Genomic DNA, 17,551 nt, shown 5'->3' with positions numbered 1-17,551 from the left:
TGCACGGTGCCTTCTGTGTTCCGGAGTGTGGATGTGCACAGTGCCTCCTGTGCTCTGGAGTGTGAATGTGCACGGTGCCTCCTGTGTTCCAGAGTGTGGATGTGCACACTGCCTCCTGTGTTCTGGAGTGTGGATGTGCACGGTGCCTCCTGTGTTCCGGAGTGTAGATGTGCACGGTGCCTCCTGTGCTCCGGAGTGTGGATGTGCACGGTGCCTCCTGTGCTCTGGAGTGTGGATGTGCACGGTGTCTCCTGTGTTCCTGAGTGTGCATGTGCACGGTGCCTCCTGTGTTCCGGAGTGTGCATGTGCACGGTGCCTCCTGTGTTCCGGAGTGTGCATGTGCACGGTGCCTCCTGTGTTCCAGAGTGTGGATGTGCATACTGCCTCCTGTGTTTCTGAGTGTGGATGTGCACACTGCCTCCTGTGTTCCTGAGTGTGGATGTGCACGGTGCCTCCTGTGTTCCTGAGTGTGAATGTGCATGGTGCCTCCTGTGTTCCGGAGTGTGGATGTGCACGGTGCCTCCTGTGTTCCTGAGTGTGGATGTGCACGGTGCCTCCTGTGTTCCGGAGTGTGGATGTGCACTGTGCCTCCTGTGCTCCGGAGTGTGGATGTGCACGGTGCCTCCTGTGTTCCTGAGTGTGCATGTGCACGGTGCCTCCTGTGTTCCGGAGTGTGGATGTGCACGGTGCCTCCTGTGTTCCAGAGTGTGGATGTGCACACTGCCTCCTGTGTTCCTGAGTGTGCATGTGCACGGTGCCTCCTGTGTTCCAGAGTGTGGATGTGCATACTGCCTCCTGTGTTCTGGAGTGTGCATGTGCACGGTGCCTCCTGTGTTTCTGAGTGTGGATGTGCACACTGCCTCCTGTGTTCCTGAGTGTGCATGTGCACGGTGCCTCCTGTGTTCCAGAGTGTGGATGTGCATACTGCCTCCTGTGTTCTGGAGTGTGCATGTGCACGGTGCCTCCTGTGTTCCAGAGTGTGGATGTGCATACTGCCTCCTGTGTTCCTGAGTGTGAATGTGCACGGTGCCTCCTGTGTTCCGGAGTGTGGATGTGCACTGTGCCTCCTGTGCTCCGGAGTGTGGATGTGCACAGTGCCTCCTGTGCTCCGGAGTGTGGATGTGCACTGTGCCTCCTGTGTTCCGGAGTGTGCATGTGCACGGTGCCTCCTGTGTTCCGGAGTGTGGATGTGCACGGTGCCTCCTGTGTTCCTGAGTGTGGATGTGCACGGTGCCTCCTGTGTTCCGGAGTGTGAATGTGCATGGTGCCTCCTGTGTTCCTGAGTGTGGATGTGCACGGTGCCTCCTGTGTTCCGGAGTGTGGATGTGCACGGTGCCTCCTGTGTTCCGGAGTGTGGATGTGCACGGTGCCTCCTGTGTTCCTGAGTGTGGATGTGCACGGTGTCTCCTGTGTTCCTGAGTGTGGATGTGCACAGTGCCTCCTGTGTTCTGGAGTGTGGATGTGCACAGTGCCTCCTGCAGAGCATCCCACTCAGCAGACACTGCATTGACCTGGGCCAGGAGTTTTCACTGAAAGTCTTTAAGCCCTTCCTTGAGAAGCTGTACTTTGGAATTAAAAAAAAATCAAATAATTCCTTCATTTATAATTAAGGAAAAATATATTTCTTCCTTGGGAAGAAAGCAAATCTCTTATTTGTTCCAGTAAAATGAAGAAAACAAAAATTTTAGATGATGTCTTATTAATTTAAAGATATCAATAAGTTGCTATGTGTGTTTCTTATTGGCACTATGTAGGTCCTCAGTGGTACTCCTGGAAACTGCCTAAGACCCTGTGTGAGGAAAGCATGGCTTTGGATTGAGATGCCCTAATCAGTCAGTGACTTCCCAGCACCCCCTGGTGGACAGTGCTGCTCGTATTCCATCATGGAATTCTTGGGCTTGATTGAATTGGAAACAACATTCCCAGCCAGATACCGCCTGTGAGTCGGGTGGTTCCCACCCTTGCCCTATTCCCAACCAAAAACTTCTTAATTTTCTTCTGTGATTTCATGACATTTTCTGTTTATTTCTCTCTATTGTGTGTACATGTATCTTCATGGGATGTATATATACGTGTAATTGTTTACATGTGTGTAGAGGCCACTGGTCAACATTGGGATGCCTTTCTCTATCACATTCCACTGTATTTTTGAGGTGGAGTTTTTCACTCAATCTGGAGCTCACATTAACTGATTAGGTGAGCTAGCCAGAAGGCCCAGAGATCCTCTTGCCTTGGCTTGCCCAGCGTTGGGATCACAGCACACACCACCACACTGGGCACATACTTGGGGGTTAGGGGTCCAAACTCAGGTCCCCAAGATTGTGTGGCAAATACTTTACCCACTGAGTCCTTTCCCCATCTTGCTAGTTCCCACAGAGTCTCACTGAAGCTGTGATAGAACAAAGAATGTGGGATGGAAGGCTGAGCCTAGTGCTAGGAGTTTGGGTCCCAGGCCTTTCCAGGGACTGAGCACACACAATGTACTTCTCCCAGCCTCTGTCACTGGTCAGTCTGTCTCCCAGCTGTTGAATGGGATGGTTGGTGACTCCAGAGATTCCTTGCAGCAGGATCAGGTAGCGTTGTAAAACTTAGCCTTTCGGGGTTGGAGCTGGCTTGACATCGAGCTTAGAACTTGAGACAAAGTTGTTTTGCCTTTGTGAACTTCAGCCTGTTAAACAGAGACAGTGCTCAGCTGATGGTCTTTGTCCCTGGGGAAGATTAGGTAGGACTGTGCATGTAAAGCCCAGGCTCAGTGTCTGGCACGTGAACCACCAAACTAAGACACTGGAAAGGCTGCTTTATGTATGTATGTGTGTGTATGTATGTATGTGTGTATGTATGTATGTATTTATTTATTTTGTGAGGATGCTTCTAGAAAGCCTCCCCCATCCCTACCCCGTAGCAGGAATCATAATTTGACAATGACTCTGCTACTTATTTTGCATTTGGAAAGAAAGAATCCACAGTGACTCCTTCATCTCAGTTTTTAGTGGACAATGATTAATCCCAACTCAGTACCACTGGAGCCTCGGGCCACGTTCAGCCACATGGATGTCACCCCATCCTTTCTATGACTTGGCATGGGGACCAGAGTCAGTGGTGCAGAAAATGACATCTGCCTATGTGGTCCACGTAGCTGGGGAGAAGGTAATGATGCCATCTGACTTCACAGCTGGAATTCTGTTGGCCTCCCCTGAGCAGGGCAGGCCCTCCTGATCTGCGCTCTGCCTTTTCACTCTTCTCCATGTACAATTTCCTTCCTCCCTTCTTCTTTTTTCCCTTCTCTGGTTTGCTCACATGCACAGAACTTGCTGTGTGCTTTCTCAAGTTACTCACAGGGGTGAACACAGTATACCTCCCTGACCACCTCATGTTAATGGCTCCCTCCATTGTCAGGGACAATGGTGCTCCTGTGGGTGGGAGCAGTCAGACCTTAGGAGGAACTTCTCTAGGGCATCCTTCATTCTCAGTATTGATGCTGGGTTGCAGAAGGGCTGAGTCAGACCCATGGTGTCTTCCACCAAGTTCCATCAGGAGGACGGGTCCCCAGGTCATTCATTTCCTGTGAGTGAAGACACTTCTGCCCTTTGTCCTACACTGTGCATAGCAAACATCTTTCGGTGACGGTTTCAGATGGGCTAACCTCCAGTTAGGAAGTATTCGGATTCCTGCTGCTCAGCGTTGCTCTCCAGCAACATGAGGCACTGCACGAACAGTTGCTTCCTGGCCCTCTTCATGTGGTCCTGTGGACTCAGGGAACTGGTGCCCAGACGCTGATGGTTTGGCTCCTGCTGTTCCCGTGAGTAATGAAGTCCTCCATCTTGGATTGACAATCTCATGTATTTGCACCCACGAACCTGGCTGGTGAATGTGCGAGCTTGCACTGGGTGCAGTCACCCCTTCACAGTGCTGACAGGTTCTGTGACTGTGACTTAAGGGAGGCAGCTCCTCCGGCTTTTAAAGATGAATCAGCTGTATCCCCCAGCCTTAAATCGCTGTAAGATGCCTGGGAGCAGAGGGAAAGAAGGCGGAGAGGAAGTGAGGAAATAGAGGTGCCAGAGAGATGCGTGCTTTCCGGGCAGGTGAGGGAAAGGGAGGCTCCAAGTTTGGCTCGAAGACGCCTGAGGCTTTGATGGATGGGAGGCTGGGCAAAGGAGGCCCGGAGAGAGGGAACAAAGCGCAGGCATTTGTGCAAAACCCAGGGGTGGATTAAGCGGTTAGTCCAGGAGCACAGAAGCCAGGGACGCATGGCTAGCTGGTCTGGACGGCGTGGTCTGCCCCTTCTTGAGCCACCCCTCATCCTTCCTACCCTGCTCATTGGCCTGGTTCCCTTGCTGTCACTGGGATGCTCAGTGTGAGATGCTCTTGGGAAGGCTGGAAGGAGGTGATGTCAGGGTGTTGATGGGTCGAAGCTGGGCTGTCTGTTCTAGGACAGCAAGTCCCTGCTCCCTCCAGGGGCCTCTCCCCTGCTCTCCTGCGTTGTAATGAATCCCCTTCCTCTCAGAGCCAGCAGCTCTAGTGCCACTGGACAGATAACCACACTGTGTTGTATCCCTCCACCCCTGCCCGCATGTGTGACTCTCCCTATGTAAGCAGATGCTTTTTTAAAGATGATTAAATTTTATTTATTTATTTTTGTGTGTGCATGCCCACACACATATAGGCGCCCCTGGGCACACAAAGGCCAGAACAGGGAGTCGGTTTCCTTAGACCTAAAGTCACAGCCAGTAGTGGTGAGTTGCCCAGTGTGGGTGCTGGGGTGCAGACTTCAGTCCTCTGACAAAGTAGTAAACATCCCCCAAACACTTTGTGACCCTGACTGGATGTCAGCTTTCCTTGTGGCACCTGACTGGCCCAGATCTGATGTAGATGAGGAGAGTGGGTAAGCCAGACCTTCGGGGACTGTCTTCAAGCCTGAAGAATGTTTCCGGCTGTCACCTGTTAACCTCCACTCTGTCATTAAGACTGAGTGCCGTTGTCGCCTCTCCTGGGATGATTCCTCTGACCCCAGTACCCTTTCTTCCATACTGTTTATTGGCTGTTGTAAAAAAATCTCCCTTTCTTTTCTCCTTTCTGATGCATGAATCTGTTTTTAAATGACTCTTTCCTCTGGACATAGCATGATCATCCCATTGACCCCTTGAGGTAGAAGTCACCTTGACTCGGTAGCCATGGTAACAACAACAAAAGGGCGGTACAGTGATAGCTAGGTCTCTGGCAAAGATAATGGGGCTGTCAAGATTCTCTATAGAAAGAAAGAAGGGGAGAGAGTCCCAGAACCCTCCTGCCTTGTACGTGCCAGCTGCAAGTTATCTTGGGAGATGCTGGTTTATATAGGATATGGAAGACTCCCATGTTGCGGCTTCCATGAGGTCATCATCCATAAAAGAGTGAGATTTGCAGTAATGCTTTGGGGTCACCCACCTTCCTCTAAGTAACCTCTCATCTATGCTCTACAAGCAAGTCCGCTAAACTCGTTGGTTTATCAGGTGGGACTTGGGTGGACTTAGTCCATCACTGATACCCCATTTGGAGTGAAGACATGTTTGTTCAAGTCTTCCCAGAAAAAGTAAATGCAACAGTGTTTGGTCAACGTCTATATCTCTTTACTGCAGAGAATGTGTGTGATAACTTAATATGCTGACGCGTGGGTGGATCAGACAGATGGATACTTGATTCTATGCATGTATCTCCCAGGATACATGGAGCAGAAAAGCCCAGGAGGCTGAGAGTAACTATTGTCTCAGGAAGCACTGAACCATCACCCTGAGATGACACAGCAGAGACATTGACATCTCCATCCCACAAGGTCACCTGTGTTGAGGTGTCCCATGTTCATGGACTTTGGCTATGACAGGAGGTTGGATAAGAGAGAGCTACTCTACTTTGGGTAAGGGGAGGTTGAGGAAAACCTGCTGGTGACGTGTAGGTGGGGGGAGTTAGAAGGATGGTGAAGAGGTGGGAATAAAGACTGAAGGACCAGTGAAGCAGAGTAGGGGCAGAGAGAGAAGAAGCCCCAGCATGGTGTATGGCCTGAGGAGTTTGTCAGAGAGGAGTGAGGAGACCCTGAGGTAGGAGTAAAGGCAGCAGGAAGCCAGTGAAAGTATCTCAGAACAATGTGTTGTTGTTATTGTTGCTATGACGACCATGGCCTTTGTGTGTTTTGTTTTACTTGCGGGAATATGACATTTGAGTGTCCCATCGTGGGCATTGTCAGCTGGGATTGTGGGGGACAGGAGGGCTAGTCAGCCTTAGAGCTCTGCTTCCTTTCTTTTCTTTCTGGCCAGGGAGAATGAGATAGTGGGCTATTAATAACCACTCTCTGGGGGCCTAAGGTCGGGGCTTGGCGGAGGCTTGTTTTTGCAGCCTAAAATAGCCCACCGTTTGCCTGTCTAGTGGGCATGCCGCCAGTCCAGTGGGTGTGTGTCCAGAATGAACAAAGAAAAGCTATTTTTACCTTGGGGAGCCCAAGAATGCGTCACAGAGTCTCAGAGCCTGCCCTACCCACCCCACACCCAGGCTAGTGGCTAGTCCCAGGGGACCTGGGTCTCCTGGAGGTGTCAGTGGGTGGAGAAGCCACATGTCCTCCTCCTTGTCTCTCAGCTGGAGTCTTGGAGAGCATATAAACTGCTCAAGCTAGAAGCAGTAAGGATTTAGTTTTATCTCCTACTATAACAAGGATAAAAGCTAGCCTGTAAAAATGGTGGCTCCTGCTCTGAGATGTCAGGCTTTGTACTGACTGGCTTTCTGTTCACTGTCTCTTATCCTGAAATGTCTCTGTGGGGGACAATTCCACTTTCCATTTATGAAGGTGAAGCTCAGTGAGGTTAAGTGACTTGTCCGGGGTTACCCAGCTAGGGAGTGGTTTGACCACGTACTGCAGAGTCCATGCCCTTCTTGCCACTGAAGAGACCTGCCCTGAAGGGGGATGGACACAAGGAGTCCTCATAGCAGTGGCCTTGGTTCTGGCCCTGACCTTGCCTTTTGAGGCTTCAGTGTGACTAAGTCATTATGGGGATGTCTGGGTTCCTGGCCACCTCCTGTTGGCAGCTGGGAAGGGACACGTAGAGCCCCCACAGTGTGAGGGTGTCTGTAGGTAGTGTCAGTGTGTTCTAGGATGGGGGGGGGGTCACATAACTTACTGTTTATGAAAAAGGGGAATGTAGGGTGTCAGGAACCTGCAGAGCAGAAGCATGGAGACCATAGTCTTTGTGGGTAGCCTTTGTTCCCCCCTCCCTATTCATCTAATCCCTGCTGTGCTTCAGTGACTGCTCTAGTCATAGCCCCTCCAGGCTGCCTCTCAACCTCTTTCCATCCAGCATATAGGGCCATCCTTCTCTCTGGCCTTTGTCACAGTCAAGTGACAAGTGGCATTTCAGGACTAGAGATGTTTGATATGCCCATAAAGTCACTTTCTGACTGGGTTGAATCCTTCTTGAGGGTGGGTCCTAGTCTGTATTTCTCTATGCCACTCTGTGTCAATCTCCTTCTTGTAAGTATTCAGTGCCTTCTGGCTGTCCATAGGATTATCTCCCCATATATTTGTCTACCCATCTGTCTGTCCATCTTTTCATCCATATATCCATGCATCTACCCACTCACCCATCTATCTGTCCATTCACCTATCAGTCTACCTATCCATCCACCCTTCCATTTGTCCATTCACCTAATACATATATCCAGCCATCTGTCTTCCCATAAGTCTATTCATCCATCCTTCTATCCACCCACCTATCCAATAGACATTGAGAACAGTATGAGGGATACAGAGGACCATTAGACACTTCATTGGAGTTTAGAGTCAAGAAAGGAAGAGATACTTTATGGATTATTTTATGACTTGAAAATGGTAAATTCTGTGGAAGAGGGGTTGGAGAAGTTGGGAAGACCAAGGGGACACATACTCTAGTCATGGCTCTACCATTGTCCTACTGGAAGAGCTGGGAGTCATTTCCCTCCTGTGACTCAGTCCTGACCTTTGAAGTGAGCATGGTTTAAAGTCTCACCTCAGGATGTAGTAAGAGTTGAATGAGATATGTGTGAAGTTTATGGCTCCTTCTCCTTCTCAACACAGTAAGGGCCACATCTTCCTTGTTCTTCATGGTGTCTCCTGATCTCAAGGACTATTGTGGTAGCAGGAAATGGAATGGCTGCCTCTCATCCTTCTTCAGATAGCCATGGCCTGGAGTCACCAAGGGGACCAAGAATGGAGAGATGGGCTGCTGGACCAATAAATCCTGGCTCAAACTGGAGGGTTGTTTGAAATCACTGGAGCCATGCTTAAAGTTTAGATCCAAGTGGCTCACCAACTGCTTTTGCTGAAAGATGAGGGTCAAGTTGCCAGAGGGTTCAACTGACTGCATTTCCACACCCTCATCTCAGTTTCCCAGAGGACACTGAACCTCATCGTGGTCTGAACACACAGTCCACAGCTCCTGAATCTCATTCCTGTTCCTTGGGCAATTTGAAATTATGCTTGGCAAGTAAAGGGGAGAGATGAATGCCTCATGATCCTGGGGCCTCGGGGACATAGAGGACTCAGCTCAGGCCATTGAAGAGAAGGAGGGGACATCCAGTGGAAGGCTGCAGCATGACTCTGGAAGGTCACGGGTCCTGGCTAGCCCTCTTCTCATGCTATCTTGCTCCTGGGGAGACCAGCTGGTTAGAATGAAATGCAGCAGGGAGTAGGATGATGGGGGCTATCTTCCCCTAGAGGTTGAAGTTTTTCCATGTGAACTCACACCTGAGCCATTTTGAGCTGTGTGTTCTGTTTGAACATTGCACAAGCCTGCTAGCTCCCCCTCTCCTTGATCATTGTTAAAGTGGGGCACATGGTGTTAAAAAACAAAACAATGCAGGTTCTTGTTTTCCAGAAGCACAGTCTTATGTTTAATTAGAATAATGTTCTTTTGAAATTCGGTTTCCCCTGTGCCAAAATGGTGCATGGAGAAAGAAGAAAGGACATGGAGTGGGGGGTGTTCTTGAAAATTCCCCAGCACCTTGTGCTTGGGAAAGGACAGAATACGGTTGTGAAATCATAGTCTGTGCCTGTCTGCATGGGCAGTCCCTGTTAACCAGAGCTGGGAGCCTCCTGCTTTAAATCCACTGAGAGCTTTCTGGGGACTGAAGCTGAATGGTGATGAGACCCAGTGATTAGGCAGCCTGACTTGCTGTAAACAGGTGGAATGGAGTGGCCTTTGCAGAAAGTGGCAGCTCCAGTGCCTGTTAGAAACTGTCTGCACACATGCCTGGAGTTCCAAATTAAGGTGTGCATTTAATTCCAGGCCAGCATTTTCAATAGGCTAGAGCAAGGAAGGGTGTGTGCACCAGCCTGGCAGGGATGGATATTAGGGCCCCATGTGGGCATCTTGGGGATGACCTTGAGGAGTCTGCCCACTTAATTAGTCATACCCACACTCCACCTCCTCCTGCTCCCCAGGCACCAGCATCTGTCTGTAAAATAAGCCATGTTCCTAACTTGTCTGCCCTAAGGAAAGGCACATACGTTCATGGTTTATTAAAGATCACAACACTAATTGGAAATAATAGGAAACAAGGTAGATATACATCAAGCAGGAAGAGTTAAATACATGATGGCACATTTAAGACATCTAAGACAGAGTACTATAGAGTCTTCAGAGTGAGTGGGAGCTGGACATGGTTGCTCAGCACTCGGAAGAATGAGTAGGAAGATGATCATGAGTTCCAGGTCAGTAAGGGCTACAGAGAAAGATCCCACCTCAGGACACCAACCAACTAACCAATGAAACCAACCAGCCAACCAACCAACCAACCAACCAACCAACCAACCAAGCAACTGCCAATCAACCACCCAGCCAATTAACCAACCAACTAACTAAACAAACAACTCACCAAATAACAAAACAACTAACCAACCAGCTAGCCAATCAACTAACCAAACAATCAAATGACCAAATGAAACAAATAAAAAGAAAATGAGGCAGAGACATGAGGGAAGATTCTCAATCATATTAATACAAGGGAGTCAATCAGAGGGTCCTGCTAGGGCTGAATCTGTCTCCCAGTTCAAGCAGTGAAGCCCTAACCTTCAAAGACTGGGTCTGTAGGAAGGAATCACAGTGCCCCCAATCCAGGAGCCTGGAAGGGGCATGAAGGAATCTTCCTACCATCTTGCCAGAGAATGAGACAGAGCTCCCGGAGTGCTGGCATTGTAGCAGTTTGAACATTGAGCTAGTTCCGTAAGTGATGTATCATAGTCAGGCACAGCCACGCAAGTAGCTGGTCCTCAGGAGGAGGGGTGGTCATGTCATCCTAACCAGAGCAGGGATATCCCCTCTTCTATCCCCAGGGGCATCAGTCAGCCATATGCTCACATCCACAGAAAACAGACTTGTGGAGAGAGCCCGTAGAAAGGGGATTCATTTGCTTTGCTCATGGACATCAAGAAACACTTCTTAGAGAGAAGAAAACATTGAGAAGGTCTTGGGAAGATGAATTTGATAGGGAGTGAAAAAGGAGGTAGATATTCTGGGTGGAGAGACTGTATACACAGGGCTTGGCTTGTGGCTGAGAACCTGCCTGGGGCATGCAGGAGTAGAGGGAGTAGAGTATGATCCAGAACTTGGGAGTTGAGGAAAGCATAAAGGGTAAGGCCAGGAAGGATGACAGGAAACCATCGAGGATTTGCAATTTGTATTTGAATTATTCAGATTCTAAAGCAGAAAGATGAAGACTTTGGTCTTTTTTACTTTCTTCTCCCTTATTTTCGTGTGTGTGTGTGTGTGTGTGTGTGTGTGTGTGTGTGTGTGTGTGCTTGAGTATGCATGCACAGTGCTTGTGTGTGTACACGTGTATGCATGAATACACACACACATGCACACACTAGTCTGTAGGAATAAAAGACAGAGTCTTGGTAGGCAGGTAGGCATTATAATTATCAGTGTTAGGCTGTGAAAAAAGTAGCTGCCACACAAAAGATCTGCGACTGGTTTATAGCCATTAGGCCAAATTATTCGTAAGTAATATAAGTCTCTGTGTGTTGATTTGGGTCTGAGTGACTGCAGGACTGGTGGGTGAGAGAGATTTGTCCTGACTGCGGGCCAGGCAGGATACAGGAAAACTTCTGACTACACCTTTACATCTGGGACATCATGCTCAGTGCCAGGCAGCATGTATGTCATAGAAAACACTGCACTTCAGCTGTCTGCTGTCTGCCAGGAGATCAGGCAAGTCCCTCCCCTTTTCTTATGTGCACAATAAGAAGGTAGGATAGAGTTTTCTGAAGTCCCCAGAGGCCAGGTTGAGTTACTTTCATATAGACATGACCAAAATACTGATTTTGAGAGAGAAGATTTATTTCAACCCATGGTTACAGAGATTAAAGTCCATGATCTTCACTCGTGGGGCCCTGTGGTGAGGAAAAACAGTATGGCTTCAGGAACATGTAGAGTATGTGTGTTCACCCCATGGCAGACAGGAAGCAGACAGAGGATATACAAGAAGGGACCAGGGCAGGATGCAGTCCCCAAGGACACACCCAGCCCTTTGAGTCCCGCTTCCCAAAGTTTCTACCAACCTACAAAAACAGTTTCACCTTCTGTGGGTGGGGCAAATGTTCAGCCAAGTTTCAGGGGGCATTTCATATTTCAACCCTCCCAGTCCACGGTATCAATGGTTCCCTAGGCCAGACCGGAAGCTCTTATGCTTGAACTCCCCTGTGCAGATGCAAGGCTGGCTGGTGATGTCTGTGAAGGCTGATGGCGCCTTGCACAGCAAATTGAATTTCTGTTTGGAAATTTCAGCAATCAAATAGACTGGCCTTTTAAAATTCCGAATTGGTTTTGGAGAAAAATGGATCTGATTAGTAGGAAGGGAGAGAGAAATGGAGGGACAGGGAGACGTGGGTGGAATGACTGCCAGGCAGCCTTCTGCCTTATGAGATTAGCCTTTCTGGCTTGCTGATGACAAGCACTCTGTCCTCTTTGCCAGCCATGAACCCCCACATGAGACCCTGTCCCATTTTTCTAGCCTAGAGAAGACAGTAACCAGAGCTGTAGAAACTGGATCCAGTGGGTTTAGCCTGGAGTGCTCAGGATGGGCTTCTGCAGGACCTGCTGGAAAGTGATGTGAGAAATGACCACGAGTGGAAGCACAGCCACTATGGTTAGTTTCCAGACCACACAGGGCAGAGCTTGCCCTGTTCCCAGGTGAGCCTTGGCCACATCTCCCTTCCCCTGCTCTCTGCACATGGTAACTCTGAGACCCCACTGAGTGTTGAAAGTGATAATCTCTAGAGGTAGCAACTTATGGATGCTTAGGATGGCTGGCGGCCATTCCTCTTTCCCTTGCTCTATTGGAAGCACAAAGCTTGTCTTTGCAGAAGACAGCTCAGAAGCCCAGGGTGCTGAGAAGATACGGTCCCTGAACTATAATATCGAATGTGTTCTTTGTTGGTTCATCACAGATTTGTAGAGCAGCTGATATTTGCTGGGTCCTGTTCAGGGGGCTAACCATGCAGGAGGAAGCTAAGTGGACACACATAAAATCTGGTTCTCTCCCTTGTTTGTTCTTGTAGTTAAATCCAGATCACAGGGTGTTGAGAGATACTAAACAAAACAACAGTAAGATAGATAAACGTGTTCTGTGAATAAAAATGAGACGAGGAAAGGGGTGAGAGCTGGGGTGGTGGATGTTCAGTTTTAAACATGATGGGGATTGAGGGCATGCTGTGATGTGAAATAAGCTAGAAACAGGGAAATACTGCACATGCTGTCATTATGTGGAAGCTAAACATATTGACTTTCTTTTGTATGTACGTGAGAGAGGGAGATTTACGGAGTTGAGCTACAACTGGAACAGCCAGCACTGAAATACCATTAAATAGGAAGGGGGAGGGGGAATTCTGTCTCTGTAGTTCACAATAATATGTATATTTTATAATGATCTAGAAGAGAGAAGTTCAAAGCCTTGAGACACAAGGAAATGATGGAAGGAACACACCACGACACACCAGTCACTCTGACTGGAGCAGCACATACATGTACTAAAATGTGCATCCATAAATAACCCATACATATGCACATGTGTATGTTGTATATACATCATAAATATGTTCCAATGTTATCTATGAAGTAAAAAGAAACCACTGAGCTCAAATTTCGGGGGAAGGTAGGGACAGCCTCACTGGGTAGGTGATATCTGAATAATGATTTGCCTGAGGTGAAGGAGTACATTCCAGGCAGAGGGGGTGACATGTGCAAAGGCCCTGTGGCTGCAGTGTGCTTGCTGTGGCCCAGGAGCAGGGTAGAGTGAAGAGTGGGAGAGAGATGAGGGCGGGGTTGCTATAGGGGAAGATGCAGCTTGTCCTTGAAGCCCTTGACAAGAGCTTGACTTCCTTTCCCCGGAGGTGGCAGCCAGGTTGGGAGTGGGGCAGAACACAGTCACTATGCAATTTTTAGTGTTAAAGTGCTCAGTGCAGGATTGTGTAGGGTGTTCTGCCTCTGGGAGACCAGTAAGGATGCACCATAGTGAGCCAGAGGAGACGGGACACACAGGGAACATCTTAGTCACTGTCCTATTGCCGTGAAAAGACACCATGACTACAGCAACTATTATAAAAGAAAGTATTTTGCTTACAGTTTCAGAGGGTCAGTCCATTGTCATCATGACAGGGAGCAAGGTGGCATGCCCGGCATTGGAGCAGTAGATGAGAGCTACACCTGATCCTCATCTCTAAAGAGAGCAATGCCTTCTTCACAGGGTTGTTGTGAACTTTGAGATTGGAACCATCTCTGGGGGGCATTTCCCTCTATCTCTGTCATGTGGGGGACATGGGGAGGTCCCTGTCCCTCTTCCTCCTGTGTATTTAGGAGCTGGCAACATGGGCCTGCAGGATGTGCCAGGCTCCCTGGCTCCAGAGAAAGGAGGGTGTTTTGGTGCAATGTGGCAGGAATATCCCACTTAGCTCCATTTATTTGTGTCAGAAGCATTTTCCTGCATGCCAGTCTTGGTTCTGCCCTGGGCACCGCAGTCTCCATGCGCCAGCCTGCAGATAAGCCAACAACAATGTTATCGTGGTTTCCAGGCCCAAGCAGAAATCATTTTCTAGGCATTGTTGGCCCTTGTCAGGGTCTGGGTGGATCTAGGTTTAGATGGATGCTGAAAGGGCATGGGGCAGAGCCTAGCACCCAGTAGACACTCATGAATGCCCCTGGAAGAAGACAAGTGTGTGGAGATGGGTGGTGTGGGAGTGGCCAAGTTACAACAGATCCCAGAGGCTCCAGCTGGGCTTTTTGCTGTGTGACTGTGGGAAAGGTACCTGATCTCTCTGAGCCTTTTATATATCACATGAACTGAACAGGAATTTGTAAATGACAAAGTGCTGTATAAACAGAAGGTAGCAAGGGATGCTGGCAATGCAGAAGGACTACTGCACATCATTGGTGAGAATGTACTGTGTTGCAGCTGATGAAGAAGATGGCCTGTGTAAAATATTAACACGCTGTTAGCACACAACCCCCAGGTGCACTTCTGGGTGCCTACCCCGTGGTATGGAAAGCAGGATCTTAGAGAGCTGTGGTGTCCCAGGAGCCTGAAGGAGGAAGCAGTGTAAGTGTCCATCTGTGGGCAAATGGACAAATCACACGGTCCCTGTTCTCAGCAGAATGTTAGCCTTCAAACAAGGAAATTCATATACATGGATGAACTTCAAGCTACACGCTAAGCGAACTAAACCAATCATAGAAGTGCAAATAACAGATGATTCCATGCATGTGAGATCCTCAGAGTTCTTAAACACATAGAGACAGAAAGTGAGTCAGGATGCCCGGGGTGGGGTGGGGAGAGTTAGGGCTCCTGGTTCATAATCTCAGTTTTTTTTTTTTTTTTTTTTTTTTTTTTTTTTTGTGTGTGTGTGTGTGTGTGTGTGTGTGTGTGTGCATGACTGTGTGTATTCCCACGTATGTATGCATGCATGTTTGTGTGTGAGCTCACTGATTGGTTAGGCTGGCTGCTCAGCAAGCTCTTTTTCTCTCTACTTCCCCAGTGCTGGAATTGAAGGTGTGCTCTGCCATGCCTAGCTTTTCCTTGAGTGTTGGGGACTTGAACTCAGCTTCTCAGACTTGCATAGCAGGCATTTTGCCCTCTGAGCCATCTCCCTAGCCCCTAGAGTATCAGTTTGATACTAGACTGTACCCATAAAAATGGTAAAATGATAAATTTTACATGTGTTTTTTAATGACCTTTTTTTTTTAAAAAAAGAAAAACACATTTATGAAACCACAGCCACGATCTTCCTGTACACAGCTTATTGTTAACAAGAACTGAGCCTTTCCTCTGTCCACACAGGAGGCCAACAACTGAACCCTGAATAATGGAAATTCTGGGTAAATCCTCAGGTAGTCATGGGGTCTTGATGGGGTCAGAAGAGGTGAGACAGAAAACGCTGTGTCTTTGTTTGAAAGTCCTGGAATTGCTCAAATTTCACCTGTCCCTGGCTGACACAGCATTGGGGGAGATGCTCCATGATTGCAAAATGACCCATTCTCAGCCCTGCTGTAAAGATGATTGGCTTGTTAGATCTGTGCCTTGAGGGAGGAAAGTGAACATGGGCCCTGGGGCTGGAAGCAGGGGACCTCATTAAGCACCTAGCTTTCTGTGAGTTTTCATCTGAGCTGATGAAAGTCCCAGAGTGAGCTAACCTCAGGAAAAAGCTCTTGATTCCACTGACTCATTTTGTTTGTTTTGAGACAAGGACTTTTTGCTTTGTAAGCCTGACTAGTATAGAACTGACTGTGTAGACCAGGCTACCCTTGAACTTGTGGTGATCCTCCTCCCTCAGTTTCTGGAGTGGGTATAGGCACATGTTTACTGATTATATATTGAAGAGACCCTTTGAAGGAGTGAAAGATCAGTGAGTGTATTATACCAGTCCGGCTGTCTGCATCTAGTGGTTTTTAGTATAGACTGCTCAAGCTGGAATTACCTGGGGGCTTGTAAAACCATCTACACTCAGAGTTCTACCTCACACGTGGGCTTGATCAGGACTCCCCAGAAGGAGCCAGGATTTACATATTTGACACCTGTTCACCCACAGAGAAATAAGAGCCTGGGACCACCCCGCAAGGAAGTGGATTAAGTGGGAATTCCAGGCAGATGTGGCAGCCACCATTTGAATGGAGAAAGGCCAGTGCTTTTTGACTCCCTGTAGAGATTCTAGTTTCAGGGCGCAAGTGGGCAGTGCTGACAATGGTGGAGGGGACTAGCGAGGCAAACTCAGGCAGAAAGTGAAGCTGAACGTGCACACTCTGTCCTTCACACACTGCTCCGAAACCAGTGTTCACAGTGAGGCTCTGAGCATGGTCTCTCTGACTCTGAAGACACGTGCTGCTGTGTTCTGCTACTGGTTTAAGCATTAGACAGCTACTATGCCTTCACCCAAATGCCTGGGGGGAAGGAGACAATGGTCCCCTTCAGATTATTTCCCACCAGCATGTCTGAGATTCACTCTGCTCCCTCTGTCCCAGGACAGCCTTTAAAATACACAAAGACACCTTTGGATGACCCCCTTCCCCGCCCCCACCCCCACCTCCTGCACTTCTGGGCATCTCCCTTCACATCATATTCAAAGAGAGCCACATGAGATGGTTTCTAAGTTGCCATTGAGAGGTCAGCCTGATCCTAATACTCCCTGGCACCATGACATCCCCTGAGATCCATGAGAAGAGCTGATTTCCGGGAACAAGGTGCTCAGATGCCAGCCTGTGGGAGGAGGCAGCTCTTGAGGCTTCTTTTTCAGGTGCTTAGTGTGAGATGTCAGGGAGAACTCAGCAGAGCCTGGGTACTTGGGGGTTGTGATACTGGAAAAGTGGAAGGGCCTGGGTCATGTGGAGGAGCTTTAAGAAGCTATCTTAAACCCTATGGATATGGAAAGAATGCAGATTGCCTGGTACCATGGCTGGATCTTCCCCACCCTGTCCACCCTGAGATACTGGCAGGAGGTGGTAGAGCTTTAATCTCACACTGGTCTGAGTTCTCGAATAGGCAGTCCTTGCTCTTGCTCACAGCATAGAAGCAACATGGTGATGAGTGTGATTGATTCCAATTCACTCAGACATGCTATTGCACACAATATCCTTTATTAATGCCTAAGCAAGATTAGAAGGTTCTAGAAGCTTTTCTCCCCTGTGCATGCTAGGCAAGAGCTCTACCACTGAGACACATCCCCATTTCTCTATGTATTTTAAGAGCTATTATGAATTCTTAAACTTGGCTAGGGTGGGGGTATAGCAAAGGACTATCACTCTTGCTGTCCAGTACTTCCTGGTCCCTGAGAGGCAGCAGTTACCAGCAGTTTTGCAGCCTTGAGATTTCTGTCACTCCTAATATTCAGCTCTATTTAATATTCTGTTCCTTCCTGCTTGCTCCTGAAATCACTCCCTATGGCTGCTTTTTTTTTTTTTTTTTTTTTTAATGCCAAAGGAGTTTAGGCAAGCATGGCTTGCTGAATGAAACACCCCAGATAAAATGGTGGGGTACTATAACTAAGCTACTGCTGTACTGTCATTGATCT

This window comes from Peromyscus eremicus, chromosome 3 (assembly GCF_949786415.1).
Source record: "Peromyscus eremicus chromosome 3, PerEre_H2_v1, whole genome shotgun sequence".
NCBI classification, from domain to species: Eukaryota; Metazoa; Chordata; class Mammalia; order Rodentia; family Cricetidae; genus Peromyscus; species Peromyscus eremicus.
This window is presented reverse-complemented; position numbering follows the sequence as displayed.